The sequence below is a fragment of the Botryllus schlosseri genome, chromosome 3 (genome assembly GCF_051294905.1).
Source record: "Botryllus schlosseri isolate E-star chromosome 3, Bs_hap1, whole genome shotgun sequence".
NCBI lineage: Eukaryota > Metazoa > Chordata > Ascidiacea > Stolidobranchia > Styelidae > Botryllus > Botryllus schlosseri.
Genome location: NC_137238.1, coordinates 10,119,003 through 10,141,205, shown reverse-complemented (window position 1 = coordinate 10,141,205; position 22,203 = coordinate 10,119,003). Strand labels below are relative to the sequence as shown.

Genomic DNA, 22,203 nt, shown 5'->3' with positions numbered 1-22,203 from the left:
TGACCGTACATGACTATAACACTGTCCAGGGTTAAACTCGCAATTCTCAGCTGATATCTGAAATTACACATCATACAGAAGTCACACAGATTTGCAATAGCTATTCGTTGTATTATTTTCGTATTGCGTGAAAGTTATATTTTAATGGTTTTGTTCTTTTAATACTCTGGTTCAGTGTTGGGATGACTCGAGTCACCTGTTTCGTATGACTTGACTTGACTCGAGTCACTTTGTTAAAACGACTTGACTTGACATGACTCGGCGTATCAGAAATGTCGATTGACTCGTGACTCGAAGCTACATTCACGAGTCAATTTCAAGTCATCAAGCCATCGATGTCGGTAAAAATCACTGTATTTTTCAATCGGATTGTTCGCGAAACGGTGGTGTAACCCGTTAGTCCTATAGAATTTTCGGTAAACCTAGAAAAAATTCTTATAAAGACGTATTATATACTGTTGGAAATATAATTTTATCAGCTTTTCAATGATGTATTTTGTCACTTTTTTACTTTGGGGAAAAAAGTTATGACCAAAAACGTGCCAGGGGATGAAGCACTATTTTGCCTAATATTAAAATACAATTATAAGCGAAAATACGATTCCTTCGTATCACAATACAGCACCATAAATTGGAATATCATGCCCAGTAAGGCAAACCAACAATCGAACAGCAAAACAATGAAACATAACTTTATGTAAGAGGTATTTATCATACGTTAAGGGGGCAAAAGTTGACCGAGACGGATATAACACTGGTTTACAAATTTCGAACAAAAATTAGGGTAAAAAATTTCAATGATTGATTTAGGCTAATTTATGGTTGCTGAATCCGATATGTGCTAATAATTTCTCCATCACGTCAGATTTTTTCCGTATCAATTTTTCTCATATTCATAAATTAATCAAATTTCAGCGTTCGTTAATGACATCACGGTTACACTGTAAATCCGCAAGGTCGTATTGAACACTTCATAACACTTTTTTCTGCGTACAGACACACTTTTTGGGCATATAAACGCATTGGGCCACTATCGTCGCAACGCTTCTGCGTATTTCTCCGTTTATATGTAACACTTCGCCACTGCGGCTTATTTTCAAGAAAATTTATACTTTGTAATGTATCATCAATTTCGCATTCATAAAGTATTTGTGGGATTGGAGATCACATAAAATCATGGTATATGTATAATAATGTTATTCAACTGACCAAACCACTAAGTTGAAGGGTAATATTGCAATAAAATATACATATTTCCCTGTGACGCAGAGGGTCACCACCTTCGTTACGGTAGAGCGCGCTCGATTTCAGTTTCGAATTTGAATTGGTGGTTCGTCAGGCTTCAAGCAGAGAGTAGGGTACACTAAAAGACTTGGCAGAATGGATATATTGAAGCAGTTTCTGCTACCTGGTGGCGTAAAGGATCATAACGTCCATGTACTGCAAGGTATGGAAATGCGGTAAATGTTATTGAATATATGTAATGTGAGAATAGTCATAAAATGAACTCGTTTTGACATTGTGCACAGTAAGGTCGTTTGTTTTAGATGTTTTAGTAGGCTACTGATATCCCTTATTCATATGAATGTTCTTTAGATGTTTTGTAGTATATGATTCGTCTGATCTTATTGCTGGAGGATCGAGCTTCGAATCTGATAATATACCAGGCTGCGACCAGGTACAAGGTACTGATGGGAAGCTGCTATCGAACTAACTTTTTTGATATGTAGATAAAGGGATGCTCTCTCCATCCACACTGAAATAACCCTATGTAGGCGATATTGTGGTCCATTGTGGACAAGTACTGCAATATCAGCAATTGAATACCGGTATGACAGTCATGCAACGGTTTTGATTGTTTTTCAACTGCAACACATTTTACACTGTACTGCTTACTAAAGCGATTTTTTGACATGTCAAAATGGGTCAAAATTTTGTCAAAATTGTACCGTCTGGTCAAAAATTGCCGAAATTGTTTACAAAATCAAAATGTTTTTGGCAAACTTGCATTTCATTTGTATCATAGATGATTGCACTGTCGGTGAACTTATCATTTTATAATTTACATCTTGTAGCCTACTTTATAGTCCTACCGTTGTAGACGGACCATCGTCTGCTCATTGTGAATCATAGACTGTCAAATGAAACAAATGCCCAATGTAGCCTACTGCACTATCCTAACTAAAGCAACACTGCGTGAGCATTGGTTCTTCCATTAGAAACTGTACGATGAAAAATTGCGATGTAGACAACCTTGTCATAATGAGAGAGAGGGCAGCGTACTCACAACTTCAGTGTAGCCGGCCAACAACTGCCGCTGGTGAACGTTCTTTCTTCATTCTTGCCAAGCTACTTAGTTAGGACAGACACTTTCTACCCGAAAATGTAGGAAAGTATCTTTCGTTGTACTACACCAAAGTTTTAATTATTTCTACCATAATACGAGATGTAACTAATACTAAAATTCTCCACGGGTCCAGATTTCGATAAAATAAGTTTTTTTCATGTAAAAATTTGTCAGTTTTCATGCTATAAGATTTTTTCAGGTCAAACTACTTCGGAAGAACAGACAGCTCCATCCAGAAATAAAGATAAGTACCGGTAATACAATTCTAACATTATGTGAGAAACACCTAATTTAAGTACGTGGGTCAAAATTAAGTTTTTCATCTTCAAAATATGTGTGAATTTGGATTTTTTAGTCAAATTTCCCTTTTTAGGTCCAAAAAATCGCCCTAATAATAGCACAGCAAAACAAACAATCTTTTCAACAAACCATGGATCACAAGGGGTAGTATTTGTTTCGCCCAATCCCCAAATTTGACTTTTCTGAGTTTATATTATGATACGGTAACTGAACTAAACTCTGTGTCGCAGGTAGTATGTATTGAAATTGGCACCTTTTTGAAATGCATTTGCTGTATGGAATCCTGGTAAGCATCACGGTGATTTGTAAGTGAACTGGAATATCCGTAGAGAATGAATTTGATTCTGTTGCATTCGGTTATCTTCGTGATAATGATTTTTTATGAGTGTCTGCTGATAAAATTTCACTAAAATTGTTAACAATCCAGGAAGTATACTACCTGTGCCAGAGTAAATTGGTGGTAACGTCATGTGCAACTTTCCATTCCATTACCTAATTATTCTATGAAAGACACCCTTCAGTCATGCACAACTTATTGCAGAAAATAACAACTGTATCCAGTATGATATCTGCGTGATTACTGAGTAGTTCATTTGTATTGCGAATTTTCGCAACAAATATATTTTTTTCAATAGTCTTGGATTGATCCTCAAATTCGTCCAACTGATGTCTACTCTTTAAAAAGAGCCCCCTGGGTCTACCGTGCCTGCGCTATCAGACAATGTTGACAGTGACGTAAGGAGTCGTTCGTAACGAGTTTTGTGCCAGCACAGTCATCTTATGCGATGCATAGACCTTCTCAAGAACCCATGGATAGGCCTACATGTGATTATGTAAGCCTAATTATTCATTTTATATATCACCATTGATTATGTAATATGCTGGTTTTTGCAGTCCTACTTTTCTCACGAACTATCTCGCAGAGTAGCTTACGGACTATTCGATATGAGCTGAAAAAGGCTTCATCTGTGAACTGTATACTCTGAACACTGAACAGAGATGTAGTTGAAAGTAATGAGCTCGTGTAACTTGTACTTTAACTATTGCTTACTGAACTATAATGGACTAGGTCAGTGGTTCTCAACCTGGGGGGCTGAGCACCTCTCCTGCGCTTCTGTAACCTGCCTGTGTGAAATATTTATATTTACTTGTGCATAAAATTTACAATTTTCCTTTGGTATTTATTGTATTTTCTAGGAGCAGCGATTGGATTTGACCAGTACAGAAAAAGAGCCGCCATGGCACGCCACGAATCAGGGACTCATCAAGCCTGGGTTGCGACTGATGGAAAGAATATGAAAAATGCCCTAAAGTGCAGGTAGTATGTATTGCAATTGGCACCTTTTTGAAATAGATTTGTTGTTTGAAATACTGGTAAGCATCGCCATGTTTCGTAAGAAAACTGGTATATCCTTAGATAATGAATTTGATTCAGCTGCATTAGGTTATTTTTATGAATGTTTGCTGGTAAAATTTCACTAAAAGGATTAACAATCCAGAAAAATATGGTACTCGGCTGGAGTAAAATTGGTGTTAAGGTCACATGCAACTTTCCATTACAATAATTAATTGTTCTATGAAAGACACCCTTTTGTCACATACAATACATCCAGTCTGATATCTGCGTAAATACTGAATGCTGGTAACGTCATATTTTGTGATAATATTGTTGATGTACAACGTTCTTTCGAGTTCTCCACTAGTTGCTGACGATTACCCCTGACTAGTCTCAGCCGAAAATATTCGGGCTCGTTTCAATATGCATATAGGCTACTATTCAATTTTATATTGAAGCTTTGTACCTCGAAGAAGCTGTTCGAATATTGAATAGTTCCCTTGTATTGCAAATTTTTAAAACAAGTATTTTCTTTTCAACAGTCTTAGATTGATCCTCAAATTCATCCAACTGATGTCGACTCTTCGAAAAGACCCCCTGGTTCCACCGTGCCTCTGCTAACAGACAATGTTGATAGTGACGTGAGCAGTCATCTGAACGGATTTTGTACCGGTGCAGTCATCTTTCGTGATACATACTTTTGCCTCAAGAACCCATGGAAACATGTGATTATGTAAGTCTATTTATTCATTTCATATATCACCATTGATTATGTAATGTGCTGGTTTTTGCAGTCCCAATTTTCTCAAAAACTATCTATATATGCTATATGAGCTGAAGAGAGGCTTGATCTGTGTACATTGAACAGAGGTGTTGTTGAATGTAAAGAGCTGGTGTAACTTGTATTTAAACTACTGCTTACTGAACTATACTTGGAACATCAAATGGAGATCATTTCCCATGTTTTGCTAATTCCAATTAATTTTGTTAGTTAAATTTAATCAGGAATGAAGGATTTTGAAAGATTGAGAACAGTTACAATTACTGCAATGAAGGAAAAGTATTCAACACCTTCGATAAGATGTCACAAAGTTTTTGTACTAAAGACAATCAATGTGTCCTTTGTCTGGTATATTTTCTCGTCTCAATTCAAAGCAGCTACAAAATCTTGGAATCAAAGTTATATGTAAAGCCTACCGTATGTCAATTATAATAATGGAAAACCGAACCCATAGGGATAACAATTCTACTACATTTATTGTCGGATCTTGTTTGCAATCAATTACATTTTCAGCGAAACGAGGTTGATGAAGTCAACTGTCTTCTTCTCAAAGCCAAATTGAGAGACAAACGAATATAATCCAAGACCCAAGCGCATGTCTTATTGAAACAGGTACTGTAATCTTTCTTTTTTGTGGACCATACAAATTTACATAGACCTGCGACGTTCTGCTATAACTGTCATTCTGAGTTACAGTTCTGCATTCTCACTGTTGCCTGTGCGTCTGAATGTAAATGTAAATGTCAAAATGGCCGAATTGAAAAAAACGCAGACCTGATTCAAGATGTTTTTATTAGTCGTTATGCTAATTTTAGTCCTTCTCAGTGATAGGATTTTACATGTATCCGAGCGCCTTTCCTAAGCTTGTGTAACCTGCATGTGTGAAATCTTTATATTTATTTCTGCATAAAATTTAGAATTTTCATTGACATATTCAAAACTTTGGAATTTAATCACATTTTCAAGGAGCACAACTTGGAGTCGACCAGTAGAAAAGAAACAAACGCCATGGCACGCCACGAATCAGAGATTGACCGAGCCTGGATTGCAGCTGATGGCAAGAATATAAAACTGCTTCAGTGAAAATGGAGTATTCAGAAACATTCTTGACGTTTTGAGCTGCTACGCATTGGATTGTCATACCCTAAAGGAGTGGTTCTCAAACAGGAGAAAGCATTTGAAGCGACGTGAAGCCGCTGTCAAGTAAAATCTTTTTCGCACATGCATGCATGGCAGCTTGTTGTTATTTCTCTGTGTATGGTCAGAATTTATTATTTGAATATTCTCTCATCAACAACCATTGCCGTCACTGCCATCCAACTATCCGTTGGGATTTCTAGCGTTCTGGTTGCTTTTTTAAATTTTATTATACGACAACAAGGAGTGTGTGAAATGTTTTGCTATCATATGGGAGCGTGTTCAAAAATGTTTAAGAACCACTGCTCTAATGACTTCCATATTTCATATTTTGCAGCGGACTGGTAAATAACAACAAAATCTTTTTCTGTAAATCTGCAAAATTTGTATGGACTCAAAGAAACGATTTCTTTGTTATTCAAACAAAAGTGATTGGCATTAAGCTGATATAAATACTTCTAATGCAAGCCCTAGGATATTTTTAGCAGCCCCAATTTCATTAAGAGTGAAAAAATACTTATGGTTGTTTATCGTGGTAGTGGTAGTGATACTGATACATTCATTGTTTGTTTGTTTACAATAAAATTAGAAATTTACAAGCCGTAATTTGATCAGTTTTAAATAAGTTGTAATGATTTGTGTTGATCATGTTTTCCGCTAACGGACGCAACCTATGAATTTGATTCCATGCCCCTGTCACGAAAGTTTAGGATACTAAATGATATTTTGTTATCACTATCCCTAATTCCCTATGCCTTCATTTTCATCATTGAGCGATTTGCATGATATTTGTAGTGAGTTTGCTCTTAATCATTTGTGATGTTCGTGATTTCATCGACTCTTCCGGGAACGGTGTCAACTGCTGATCTGAATTTATGAAACCCTGTCACAGCAGCTATTGGAAATTTCAATGTTTGCACGTATTTAATCACCCAGGTTGGGTATTATAAGCGTCATTTATTCATGAATCAATAAAATCTGATTTTACTTTGAGCCCTGCGTTCCGGTGACTAGTCAACCAGCCACTTTGAGACTGAACACTTTTTAGGTAAACACCTTAAATTTGAACACTTTGCAACACTTCTAGGCGTTTAATTTTTGGATCACGTTTCGTGTTCAATTTTCCGGGTTGAGCAACACTTCAAAATTTACAGTGTAGCATACAATAGCAAAAATTCAAATATTGGTATTGAAATCATCTATCATGAAACATGGGTTGATGTAATGCAGAATGAGGGAGTTTTCGGTGAAATTGGCTACAGTGATTTTCCATCATCGTTCAATCGGAAGCTCTTTTCGACCCATAAAATTACACTGGTAAACAAATTCAAAAACCCACACCAAATACCATATTGAAACAGAGGCAGAGATGTTTTAAATGGTATCGAGACCCCCGCGGACCCCCCCCCCCCCATCCACGAAGTTCAAGTTCCAATTTAGCTCAATCATCGTACAATCGTCATCTGTCATGTGCAAATTGTGTCATGTGCAATTAACTGTAGGCTAGTGATAAACAGCAACAAAATTATTTTTCTTGAAAATAACAGCATTCTATGTATGCAGAAATTGGGTTGACTTTTATTATTTCAAAGCTAATTATTTAACTGCATTTTTTGAAATACGTGGTCGTGTCTTTAAAATCTGTGGCTTCGATTTCATATCAACGAGTGCTGAAAATCCATTTAGAGAAAGAAAGGTGCTGGCGAATGTAATAATTGGGCATGAAGCTTCCGACGACACATTTGGGTATGATCGCAACAATGATGACACCAAAATTGACAAACGATTTTTTTTATTGAACATATAACATCAAGCCTGTTAATTTATATCAAGCAGCTCAGCTTGGAGTTATTAGGGAAACTGGTTATGTAGGCCTATATCACAGGAGAAAACGGATTTTTGCGAACATTACGAAGTCTTCGTGATTCACTTTACTAATCCAACCATTTATGTTTTACACAATGCCCAACAAAACACGTTTATACAGCCAAATATTTGTATCAGTGGGCTATTTGCAATTTAGCAACTAAAATGAGTCCACACAGCAGGATATTCCATCTCAGGCGGCCTTCCTGTTGATGTGAGTTCTTCTACTGTAGTGAAGCAAAACTGCAGCCTCGTGATTTTCCTAATTTTAAAAATATATATTAGGTTATCAACTATTTGGTCAATTTAGAGGCTTCGCAGACCCCCGGTTGAGAACCACTGAACTAGAGATTGTAAAAGTGATTGGTGTTGCAAAAGGTAGCACAAGTAACGCCCTTTATTTTCTACTCAATTAACAGTATAAGTAGTAATTTCTAAGACACGTGAAAACTACTTCAAGTGCAGAAATATCTAAGTATATTTGGTCGGGAGGAGGGTGGTTGCATACTTTCGACAGTTAGTCGGAGGTGGCTACATACGAAATCGCAACATGTACCTTCTCGGCTAACGCAATTTTTTTTTATAATAGCACAATACCCATGCATTGGTAGAATATTCGAAAATATATTCAATTACCGTGCTTTAGGGGCTGTTAAGGCTACTATATTTAAGAAATCATATGCAGTCAACATCGTCGCGGAGCGGAGCGGAGCTTTGTTTGGAATACATTCGTGTTCAAATGAATAACTGGGTGCAGTACCAAATTCAATGTGGGCAGATATCTCCATGACATCCCCATGTTGATTTGCTATAGTCACACAAAGCACTAAAACAAAACCCAATACATTTAATTTCCCGTATTGCCAATCACAGATGGGAATTCGGATTGCGTACATCTGATTCGAAGCACATGGTATGAGCCCGACCGCGATGGCTGTTATAACAACCTTGATTTGACCCCGAATATACCACATGCAGATAATATATATATATGCGAATGAAGCGCAAAATATTTCCAATAGTAAAATCTCAACCAGGAAACAGCGACCGGACTTTGATCTCTTACCAGGACCGTAACTGCCGCATCCCAAATCGTCCAATTCAGGGGAGGGCAATTAATTTTCTCTGCGGGCCAAATGAGAAGTAGAAAATGCGTTGGCGGGTCGAATGAACAATTTTAGCTATATTCTCTAGCGGATTTTATTTTATTTCTAAATTAGATTGTTAATAAATGCTGCTCAGTAAATGTGTTGATGTTAGTTATGTAATGAGAAAGTGAAGATTAATTTAAAAAATATCTATTTGCCGTCATGATTCGAAACAATGTTAAACATGATACATTTTTAACTCTCCTATCCAAGTTCTTCTATTATGACTCTAAAAGAGTGGTTCTCCAACGTTTTCAGTCACGCCTCCCTTTATGATGGTGAGAAATTTCGCGCCCCTCTTATCATGATATCACAAGAGATTAAAAAGTTCAACCAGAACGCTAGCAATCCCAACGGATAGTTTGATGGTATGGAAGGTTATGGCAGTTGATGATAGAGTTGTGAAATATTCAAGTCGGACAATACATGGAGCAATAACTGCAAGCAGGAGGTTAATTGCGCGGGACCCAAAATTTTTTTTCAATAAATTTCGGCTTCGCTCCCCCTTCTGATGGCTCATCACGCCCCCAGTTCGAGAACCACTGCACTGAAATGTATATGCAATGGTACAATGCTTATTTCCTTGCTCGCTGCATTGCTAGCAGTGTGCATGTGCAGCTTAAATAGCCTTGATGTTGAGCGAAGCTTGCAGTTTTTCTGAGCTGCGCCCTTCCTTAACCGAGTGGTTCGTGTTTTTCTCATCAGACCGACTTTAATTAAAATCCTTAAAGGGGCACTGCACTCTAAAAATGATGTGGTCTCAAATTGAAGGGCAAAACGAAAAACAAATTTGGTCGCAGCCGTTTTCTTCAGAACTTCACGCCCCAGCACTCACGCAGAGATCGGTCTTTATATAGTTGTCCGCCTATGTTATGAAGGAAATATGTAATCGTGGCATATTAATGAACAAGCTTCGAAGTAAACGAATTTCCTGTTCAGTTGATACAACGTATGGGATTAGTCATTCACAAAGCAAGTTTTATGTTTTGAATTCCCAGCAACCTTTCGCGGGCCGCACAGAATGGCTTCGCGGGCCGCATTTGGCCCGCGGGCCCAACTTTGCCCAGGCCTGGTCCAATTGGAGGTCCCGAGATCGAAGGGGGCCCGAAATTATGTCGGTGAATGAACATAAATTATTTATACATCTCTTATCGGCAATTGATGCAACTCTTTTCAATTTCTTTCGCGCTGGACGGGATTTCATGTTGCCAAATTTTTGATTATTGAGTACCCTTCCCCCACGAACAAAAAGCATGATTTATAGAAAATAAAAATAGGCATTTCGACTTCGACCATTACCACGCCGCGATGCACAAAAACATACGAAGTATTTGCCAAAATAGTAATCTGAAAAGTGTGCCAATAGATCGCCTGCGAGAAAACCTTTGCCGAAAAGGATTGCCCTTATGTTGACCGTGAACTTCGAAATAAATATAAGCCTATCTAATTGTCCATAGATGCCTAAATGCCTCGACAAGTCAAATCACATTTCTCAGAGAAAAATTATTTGCAAGTGAAGAAATTCCAATTTTTCGATAAAGCCACCTCAAACGTTTCTTGGATCTAGCATTGTTTCCCAATAAATTACGGCATGATGTGTGGATGTACGTAACATGGCCATTTTCTTAATTTTTCAGAAAAGTTGCGATCAGCGTTTCACAATCCAGTTTCAATGAATGACCAATTATAGTGTCCAAAGTAGGGTTGCATTTAAAAGAAACACTGTTGTAAAACAATTTATTTAAAAAATATTTTCAACAATAGCCATATTGAAAAAAATTGTATTTTTTTAAGTTATAAAATTTTGCCATAATTGTGTAAATACTCTCCGAAATCATATTGTATGAGCACACGGACAATTACCACCCAATTTAGCCGACGTATATCGTTATGGGATGGATGGAAGTTGGAACCCTCAAAATAATCGGTTCAACAGTTGTAGTACAGATATTTCGTCAAAGAGGTTATATTTACCCTATATTTTCAATAGTCAATTTCAATCCATGACGTCACAAAAACATGTATTAAATTAGGTCCTTCTTTTAAACATGTTTGTTTTAAATTGAATTTTGTTTTGAATGCAAATCTAGTCTAAAGGGTGTGTGGTACTATCACTCTCGCAGAAATAAGCTCCAATGAGACACATTGAATCTCCAGTCCGATAGCTTTTTCTACACTTAACGCAAATTGCTGTTTCTTTTTGACTAAGCAAGGTAAATGAGGCGGACCATAGTAAATAAATAACAACATAATGAAGTTATAACGAACAACGACAGCTCTACTGCGCCCACCACTTCCCCCTGTCCTGCTCACCCTTACTCCCTGAAACAGATATATAATTATATTTTTGTTTTCATTTACTCCTTTTGCATCTATATCCTGCTTTTCCGTTGATAATTCAATAGTTTCCAGACTTTTGTTCATATTTTTAAGTTAATTTTTCACTAATTTCAATTTTTACCCCTTGGCACGTTTTTAATCATTACTTTTTTTCCCCAAGGTAAAAAAAGTGACAGAACCTATCATTGAAAAGCTGGTAAAATTATCTTTCCAACGGCATATAATACGTCTTTATAAGAATTTTTTCTAGGTTGACCCATTTTTAGACCAAATTCTACAGGACTACGGGAGAGCGACCAATCATTCAATGATCGTGTGTTTTACTGAGCCTCCATTGTTCTCTCACAAATATATTGACCGCTTACGAAGTGATCAAAGCTTACAGCGTACGCTGTCGTAAACTACTATAGTAAAGTATTTTAATAGAAAATGTCTATTACTGTTCTCTGTACCTGAACCAAACCTTTTGTTTTATTGAAATTAAATTCGAAGATAGTTTATATAGTCCTCGACCATTTGCGCAGGCTCGAATTGTATCATATCCATTTGTAAATGGGTAATGTATTGCATCTTATCAATTGGTTTCTCTATTCTCTATTTTGGCTGGTAGCTATAAACTGAGGCTATGCCATTATACTTGCGTAGTTTAGCATTTCTATGTATATGTAAGCGACATAGCGCCGTCTTACGTAAATAATAAACTATATATTCGTTCATCGGTTCAAAATCAATAACCAGTCAATCTGTATTTCAGACAGCTAGTAAAATGCAATGGCGTAGGCATGCCTCATACTTCGAAAAGGCAACTTGACTTGAAATGTGACTCTACTCGTGACTTGACTTGACTTGACTCGAGTCACCTCCTAAAATCGAGTGACTTGACTTGACTCGAGTCAAAATGTGCAATGACTCGAAATGACTCGTGACTCGAAGGTAGTGACTTGATCCCAACACTGCCCTGGTGACGAACAAGTCATGTCATGCACCAGTAATATATAGCACTTGAGTCATGGTGCAAAATGATCTCGTAGTCGGTGCACCAATGTTCCCCATGTACAACCAAGCAAGGCTTGGCTATTAGCGTAACGTTCCGCGGGTTAGTAAAGGTTGAGAACAACTGGTGTAGGGCCTTTTTAATAGCGAACTAAAGGAAAGTGGAATGTTGCATTCGTGTATATATACTGTACCTATCTAATGTACTGGTTTCAAACTCAACTGCCGTCTCGGGCCGGATAAAAAACTTACGGTCGCTATTGGGCCGCACGACTCAAATTCCATGCTCTTGTTCTTCATTTAAATTATCAAGACTTGTGGTATATTACCTGATGTTACAAAAGATACGGGTTCTATTCCAGCTGCATCATCATGCGCAAACAATGGGATTGGAACTAATGCGATGGGACACTGCTGCGATTGGGCGACAGAATACAGTTATGAACCGACAGAGCATTGGCTCTAAGGATGATATAAGTTGGCATGTTTTTATTCTTCCTTTGTTTTAGTCGTATACTGGCGTCAACTATGCGTATGCGTTGTGATGAATATAAAAGATGCCACTGTAAATGCGCAAGTTGGAATTTTTTCATACTGCTGTATCGCGATCCGGCATTCTATGGAGGCGGGGGATTTTTTGGGTCAGAAGTGATGCAGCAGCACGACCACAGATATTTCAATTACATTTCTGTTTAACTAATTATATTCCCCATGTAACCAACAAATCGGGGTTTGGCATTGGCGTTTTCGATTTTGTGAATAATTAGTTTTCGACAATTTTTCCATAAAAGTCTGAACCCAACGTGCGCTTTTGTACCCGTCTCGGAATTGGGCGTCAATGCCAGCCACTTGTTCCGAACGGTGACTAGAAAATAGAAACCACTATACCGCTGCCAGGTGGTGATAGCGTGACCTAAGAACATACACGACATTTTCTGCCGTGAGGGAATATATCGTTTGGCTTTTACACTATGATATATAACTGTATTCTTCAGACTTAGTTATAGAGCAGGGGCGGCCAACCCGAGGCCCGCAGGCCAAATGTGGCCCGCGAGGTAATTCTCTAAATTAGTTACAATAAAAAAAATTCCCAAGTAATTATTTGTGAACTTGCAAGGAATTCTTGCAAGGGATTTTGACGACTATTCTGACATATTGTCCTCGTCAGGGGCCACCCACATATTCGTAGATCTTCTTATGTCATCATAAAGTAGATTATTTCGTGGCAGATGTATTTGACCTGATCTTTCTCTTAGCACTGTGCGCAATTTATTGTCAGTCGATTCTTGCCTGTTTGGTAGCCCTTCCTGAAAATTACAAATATGGCCAAACCATTGCACAAAATGAAAATGATTATCGCATCTTCACCGAAATCTTCGATATTTGTATGTCCGGGCGCCGTATAATCCTGTCATTGCCAAACGAGTCCAACGGTATACGGAGACGACCCGCAATGTATGCAATTGACATCATTATTGACTGAATTAATTCATCAACTTAGAAAATTTTTCGCACTTCGCGCGTCAGGACATCGATGCGCACTGACTTTTCATGATATAATTGTTATCGATTCTGATGCGTAGTGACCGAAGTCTTGTTTCACCGTTACCTATTCCGGTTCGCTTCTATCGGACGAGTAGAAAAGGTCAATTGTTCATGAATCTCATGTGGCCCTTTGTCCAAAAAGGTTGGCCGTCCCTGTTATAGAGTCCTGTATAAAGACATATTTACGGTTAGGTCAACAGGACAGTCGCGACGTGATGGTGGTGGGTATTTATGGGGATTAGTGCTTATAGCTACGCTAAGGTTTTGGGCACCAGAAGCGTATTTATTGCTTGTCCCTGAAATCACATATCATATGTCCCTTCTGGCCAAAGTCGAGTAATGGCTTGATCGTTCTTCAATCAACTATGAGGGAAAACGCTGTGTAGGACAGTGATTCCTAAACTTTTTCAGCTTGCGGCACACTCACACACGAAAAGTTGTTGTAGCATTTTCACGTAGGCACTACTAATGGGCTTGTTTACAGGAATATATTCGACTGAAACGATGCTGCATAGTTGCCAAACATACTAGCATTTCGCCTTCGCGAATTCAAAAGGTCTCTCTCGGTTATAACTATGTTCATGCCATGTTCATATACAAGACCAAAAAAGTATTATATTTGGTTAGCAACGCCTACATCATGAACCCTCATTAGGTGCTTAAGCCAAGTTACGCCTTTCCTCTATAAGCAATTTCATCGCTATCCTTTATACATGCGATTCTAAAACCTACACACTCCTACCATAAGAACGAAGGACGGTTTTACGCGAATCATGAACGAGTCACATTTATCGGTAGAAATGATGTAGGTGACGATTTTGATTATTTAGGGGCATGTAATTGTACATCAGGGGTTCTCAACTTCCCTTGTATGACGGGCCGCATTTTAACAGCAAAAGAAGCTGCGGGCCGCAGAACAATATTACCATGTATTTGTGGGCTACTATTATATTTAATCTACTGTATAGCCTATTTACCAGTCGTATACGGGCATTTAGTACATTTTTATGCATTATAAAGTATTGATGGACAGTGTTCGTAAGTTTGCAGCTGCTGTTTGTTGTGAGAATATGTAGGCCTATCTTCTAGCGGCGCAAGTAAATCTTTTCATGGAGCGTCCTTTGCATTCGTTGCCAAGTCGGTATATGCAACTTCAAACGCTACCACCAGAGAACCGACCTCTCTGTTTCAATGCGTCAGCGAGCAAGCATAAATTACGGTAACTTTTTGTTACAGAGGCCATTATCGCATTGAGCTCTGAGTGATAAGAGAAGTCTGGCGTTCGGGGCAATTTCTGAGCAAACCAATCACCCCTTATCATTTCCTTCCATGCCAGGGGCTCTGCACCAATAGTTACAGAATCCAGCTTGGTCAAGTTGATATTTTTAGCTGGTCCCCTCCCCACGTTTGCCCAGCCAGCATTTCCTCTGCATATATTATGCAAAGTTGGTGGATTCGTCCGAGGCTGGGTTAAAGTAGTCTACACGGCAACGTGTTTCAGATAAAAGATCGACTGCCATTGATGTTACTCGTCTGGTCACGATTGAATCATATGCGACTGTATCTTAGAAATTTGTCAGGTGATGTTGTCCTTACTGCGAAGTTCCGGAAACAGCAAATATTCGCACATAATGTTAAGGTTTTATTGAAATTTCACCTTCTATAGCAGATTTCTTGGTTTAGCCATATTCCAAGCAATTTTGAACGATGCGTCTGTAACGTATAGTCGGTAATCTCAACAACCGTTCGCAGTGAGTCAAACACTCTTTTGAAGTTTAGGCCCACTAAATAGCGGGATTCTCTTGAATCCGAGTCCAGCCGAATACCGATTCAAAACAATAACAATCTGAAGTCGAGCATATATCAAGAAACGTCCCATTAAAGCAGTGGTTCTCAAGCTCTTTTAGACACGCCCCTTTTTATAGGGAAAAATTGCGAGCCCCCTAACGTCATATAACAAAATGCAACCTTATGCTAGCAATACAAATGGCTATAGTTTGATGACATGGAAGATTATGGCTGTTGATGATAGAATTCTCAAATATAAAACCAGACTATACTGTGGAATAACTATGAATTGGAGATAAATTCCGCGCAGAGCGAACATTTTTTTGAGTCGACCTCAGTTTCGCGCCCCCCTTCAGATGCTTTCACGCCCAAACGGGGCGTGCGCCCCAGTTTGAGTATCACTGCATTCAAGAATTAGTAATCCAACGAAACAGAGACGGTGCGATAATAGTGCTAATGTAGCTGCACATAATACACCTACAAACTATATCCAAGCGATCGCAAATGTATTACGCTTATTCCTGACGCGTTACCGTTCGAATATTAACATTCTGATACATTCGTACCGCTCTGACTTGCATGCTCAAAAGGTGCCAGTTAGAGAGCATGTTCATATTTGGTTGTTGTGATTACAGATTGAGTGTAGCTGTACTTGTCTGGCGTTCTCAGTATGGAAATGAGAGTTACGTAGTTAGTTAACTACTCAGTAGGATACTAATTCCTACACTAAGTATTTAAATTAATTTGTAACAATACTGTGTCAGTAGTACTTGCGTTTATGATGAAAGATGTCGCGGGCCGCAAAATAAACGTCTGCGGGCCGCGGGTTGAGAAACCCTGTTGTACATCATCATGTTCAATTGGTAAAGGCACACGGTCTTTATCAGTGGTTCCCTTCCAACCTTTTTGGCTCATCGCCCCCTTATCAATCTCGAAACCAATTTTCGCCCCCCAAATTTACGGATCCAAAAAAGAGGACATATAATCGGAAAATTTACTGACCAAATTCAGATCGCTGGTGAATTTATTGAAAAATGTTATTTTCCGACGTGTCGGGGGCTCGGAAAACCGTTTTCTTGGTTGTCGTTCTAGTGAATTGACCTTTAAACTGTCATATAAGCAGAATAGGCTGTCTTTACGTGCAATTTTTTGGCTGTGTTGATTAACTATATCTCCCCGGACGTTCTAACATTTTCGCCCCCTATTGCGCCCTTTGGTATTTTCGCCCCCCTGTTTACTAAAATCACCCACTGGGGGGCGATATCACCCACTTTAGGAACACGAGCTATATAAACACTGGAGTGCGCTACTCGCTATATTTGCGTGATCTCCATGAGCAGTTGCATTGTGGGTAGTAAGAAGGACGATTCAGTACAGGCGCTTATTGAAAAGCGTCGGGTTTTGAAACATATTTGAATGTTTGTAGTGTTTTATACGAATGGAGCTTTGAATGAATAAGTATCGTAACATTCAGGATTTGTTTCAGCCCAATATATCGTGTTTGTATCTGTGTTATCTGTGTAGTTCGACATGTCGAAGATTTTGTTCTGGTGGTAGTGTTTGTTGCGCCTATGGGTGCAGTAAAAGACTTTGGGGTATCGATTCTGATTGTTCGTGGTAAAATAGGTTATATGTGTCACCGTATGTATTTATATGCGATTATAATCCTGATGTAGATTGCTCAACTTTCACGGATTCCACGATACGTTTATTGCTCAATAACCGTGGTGGCAAACCTTCGTGATATTGACGGCCACATTTCGATTACTTATGTAGCTGACGGTCGTATTCAAGGGCATAGCAGTAATGAACTTACGCTGGACGCCAAATACCCATGATAACTGTCCAAGTCCATTTCCGGTGAACTCCAAACTAATGTACTTTATCATATCGGCTTACTATATACGTGCCGAAAACACGAATGATCATGCTATGAAAAACATTTGAGAACCGACAAGGTTGCGCGGAACGCGAAAAATTTTTCGGGTTAACGAATGAATTTCGTCTAGCATTAGCAGTTTCACATAAGTACTATCATATAGTTATCCGTTTTCAGCCCATGTGATCAGATTTACCGGTACAGTTGATGGAGGGAGTGTTTTCGAAAATTTAAGCAAGTTATGAATGATTATGACTAGGGCAAATTTTTGTTGCAGTCAAATCCGCAGAAAGTTTCATTTAATTTTCCTAAAAGTTGCAGTAAAAGTTGCATTTATTTTTCTGAGAAGTTGCACTATGAATAAGTTGAAATTATTAGAGTATGAGACCCTGTTCCCTCTAAGCTGCGCGTGTGGGCAATCGTGCAGTGCTGACACGGTCTCTGCGCACGGAATATATGAGCTGGGCACAAAAAAAGCCGAAGTGTTGATCTTTTTCTTGTTTTTAGTCGTTACCCACTGTTGTCCAAGGGACCGCGCAGTGAGTTGGTGAGTGCGCGCAAAGTTGTGAAAAAATAAAGCGAACTTTGGTATGAGATACTCGAATCGTTCCGTATCTAAGACACTGTAGCAAAACTCAGCGACTTCAACGAAATCAATAGCCGGAAGAGCACACGACTCCAAGTTGGCATTGAATCGCGTATAGCGCGAAGAAAATTCCAGGATTAAATAAAATCGTTCGAAAATTCGGTAGTCGATTCGTAAACTCAATCTTCATGTTGTCGTCGGAATCGTTACGCGTTAATATTTCTTTCGCCGCAACCAACTTTCGGCACTGTTTCTTATCAAATCGAAGACGCAGATTTTCTAGACCATAAATAACGCATCAAAATGAACTTTGAAATAATAGCAGTCGAATCGAATGTAATTTCTACATATATAGTACGAGTTCGTGAAACGTTGGTTCTTCTTTCATTGACACACAATTGGCGCTTTTAACAACTTTGGTTATACGCGCCCGCACAGTAAATTTCATAAGGTAATTTTTTACGATTGTCTTGCGTTATTTTTCTGGTCCTTTTGGCTGCCACCTTTCATGAGTTCAGGTCTCATTTCCTCTGGGCTATTTAATGGGCTGTAAGCTCAGCGAGATCAGCGGTGAGGAGCCCGAATAAACCTCCGACACGTAGATGCATGGCAGAGCCGAGACTCGAACCAGCAGCCATTGGTGTCGTAGCTGCAGTGTTGGTTTGTGGTATTCATGGTGTTTATCGACTACACCAAGCCGATATTATTTTTACAATCCGTAACTGCCGACTTATAGCACGGTCCACCTCAAGGCTTTTGTAAGACACCGCTGACGCGGAGGAGGTGGCGAGGAGGAGCCTATAGGTAAACCTCCAACACTTAGGTATCGAAATTCGGAAGTCGACCTCGGTCGGACTCAAACCCGCACCCATTGGTGTTGCAGCCGCGGATTATACCACTGCGCTATCTCGCCGCTAAAAAAAGCTGCAGTGTAAACAACTGCGTCACTCGCCTCCCGTTCGTGAAAAGTCAATTTGTGGCTCTTTATTACAAGTAATATTTGCACAAGAGAGATGACAATTGCACGATAATTGAGCTAATTTTAAGTGAAAACTGGAGGGGGTCCGCTGGTGTCCGTAACAATCCAAAAGGATTCAGCGAAGATCAAAAGGTTGTGAACCAGTGCCCTAAATGTTACAAACGTAAACCGCAAGGAAGGAAACAACACGAACACAATACTATGGTGTTAAAACGTGATAGAATATAACCAGGTTAAACCTCTTTAGCAAACTGGCAATCATGAAAGAGTCGCAATCTGAGGCTAAAAGAGCCGCAGTTTGCCCACCGCTGCTGTGTAGTTTGAATGGGAGATATAGGCAGAAACGTTTGCTAACTGGAAAGTCTTGCAAATAGGCGACACAGTTTCGGAATATCGATCTGCTTCGAGATATGTTTCGGCAGTCAGTCGTTGAAATTGTATTCACTCCGTGGATGACGGCTGCAGGGATTAAAATAACCGCATATGCAGATATATCCGACATTCAATTAAATGATTGCTGATAATTAAATGATTGCTGATTAAAAAGTTATGTTTTTTTTAAATAATTTGGCCACTAGCTATATCGATGCGGGAAACTAATTGCTCCTACTCGCGCAAGAGATATTTATCAATCAGACATATAAGATCCGCACTTCCCATAGCAGTCGTTTAGCATTTTGGCCAATAAACCTCGAATACGTTGAATCCTACTATCAGCGTTTCGCGTGGAGAAAAAAAACATGAAAGGCATTCTCAACATCTTACATAAATATCCAATGACTGATATCGTCTTAGTAGTGTAGAAATGGCATGACACCAAGTTTAACGTGGAGTAGCTACGTGTATAACTTGTAGATTCAGTTTAATATTATTTTCGCTATCGAAAAACGCCAAAAGATTCCGATCAAATGAAAAGATAAGCTGGAGTCGGAACGACATGATGCGGTCTTTCAACCAAACACCTGCCTTCGCTTGAAACATGTAAATAAGAGGCATGCAAGGCAACACACGAGCACCCCGGCGTACTGTGAATTTCATAAACAATATATATACTAGCGTGAACAGGATCAGGATTTTGGATTCAAACCTGACTAATAGGAACGAGTCTGGATTGACATTTTTGCCCGACTACCGGATCCGGATCAGGACAGGATTCTAAATTTCTACTACATGGAAGTGACATTCTGTTAGTTTCCGTCGATAACTTGTGTCAACTTGGATTCTGCTGACTTCAGCATTGCAGAGAAATTTTGAAAAATCCATAATAGCACACTTCAATGTATTCCCATGGTGTAATTAAAGAAATATCGACGACAGTAGCGACCTGACTCTGGTGATAGATGCTCAATGGCTCCCGCACAACCTTGTGCATGATAATTTGAGATCCAGACTTAACATTTGAGATAGAAACAGGGCCCGGTAACGATCTGTATTCCATTTTATCGAACGGGAATGGATCAGGGTCAGTGCACTTCTAATATCTAGGCCAGAGGTCTCAAACTCAAATGTGCTCGCGGCCAATTTCCGACTTTTCATGGTGCCGCGGGCCGCAGCACCGATAATCGGGAAATTTATTGTATTTCTAAGTAGGCCTTATCTGATGGGACCTTGCAGACTGACATTCCACAAGCATCGTAAAAACGCGGTTTATCATTGTGAATTCACGCCTGGCACAAAAAATAACAGTTTCAGATATTTGAATAAAATTGTTGCTGTACTTGGCATAGTTTATCAAAACAATTATTGCAGACACCATGCCAGAGTACAAATGCATCGTAAAAGCTGTCTAATTGTAATTTTGCAGCTAGCGGACATTTGACGTGCCGCATTTATTGGTATAATTTTAGAATTTTACAGAGATTGATCTGATGTCAGAGCATTATTGGAGTAGTGCAGTACAGCCCAACCCGGTTCTCGGGTATACTCCGTGATAACTAGGCTATTGATCATGTCACTACCAAAGTCAAATTAAACAGCGTTAGATTTACCCTCGAATATTTGAACAGATCAATAACAACTTGAATATAATGATTACTGTGCCATAGCAATAGAAATGGCCAATCGCCGTAGAATCCATTTGTGTTAAAGCTGTGAAGCGTCGGCTACGACTACTATTATACTTAATTGGAGATAATACCATGAATAAAGATACGCACGATGACACAGGATGTAACCAACTATACATCAAGAGGGCAAAATAATGGCTATCATTGTCATACCGAACTGCTTAGATATCTAAATAAGATACTAAACGCAACTATTTTCCATACCAGTTTGATAGTTTGTTGCATCCGTGTTTAAACCAAGTCACGGCGTTCCTCGTCACAAAAGTCCTTCTCTGATTGTATCTTTTGACGCGTCTCAACTAGAGTCATTTTATTTTATCACCCATTGAGTCCGAGTTCGAGTAATTTCACAAAAGGTCGCCCCCAAATCACAATTTTCAGTACGGATCTTCAATGGGTCATGTTTAACCACCACTAACAAGTAGTGTCACGTAATAGGTAATACTCCACTGGGTCGTAACTTTTGAGAGTAATGTAGGCCTAATAGATTTTAAGAAAGGAAAGGACATAGTATATTTTTGTCCTTGATGTTTTTGCGGCATATACAACGACTCATGATAGCCTACACATACACACGATCTGTGCATATGCATACCATGAGTGTATGATATGCATGGGCCGCTGGACAAGGAAGGCCAGATATAGCATTTACGGCTTTTTAAGTCATGCACCACCCCTCCATGCTATCCCAGTAATGCATGTGCGCCAAGCAGGAAAGTCATGGATACCAGTGTTATTAATCAGTTCTTTGGTCGAACCCACGACCTACCGATCAAGAAGCCGGACGCTTCACTATTACGCTATCTTGTCAGTTTGACGAGTAGTTTCTTGCTACTGGAGTAGTTTTAGAGTGAATTGTAAATTCTCAAACAAATATTGGTAGGTAAATATTGTCGAATACTTCGAAATCCCAAATGCAGTCGCGGCCCGCACAAAATGGTCTTGGGGGCCGCGTGTTTGAGACCTCTGATCTAGGCCTACTCAACCCAAGTTACAGCCGTGGATGGTACGCAATAGACATGATGCATGGATAAGCGCCGATTGCGTTGTGTGTGCTCAGTAGGGTTGTCCAAAATTTGGAAAATCTCAAAAAATATGCGTATCCATGTCTC

General features: G+C 39.2%; 1 long non-coding RNA gene across 2 annotated transcripts in view; it reads left to right on the top strand.

Moving 5' to 3' along the window:
* Positions 1–22,203, top strand: part of LOC145434884 (uncharacterized) — a 553,571-nt gene that overhangs the window by 275,451 nt on the left and 255,917 nt on the right. Inside the window, exons 2-5 of one of the 2 annotated variants that reach the window (XR_013913610.1) lie at positions 2,835–3,965; positions 4,526–4,716; positions 5,278–5,376; positions 5,731–6,894. This is a non-coding gene — a long non-coding RNA (uncharacterized LOC145434884). Of the gene's footprint in view, positions 1–2,834; positions 3,966–4,525; positions 4,717–5,277; positions 5,377–5,730; positions 6,895–22,203 lie in introns of those variants that run through there. The other variant, XR_013913611.1, reaches the window with a different exon arrangement.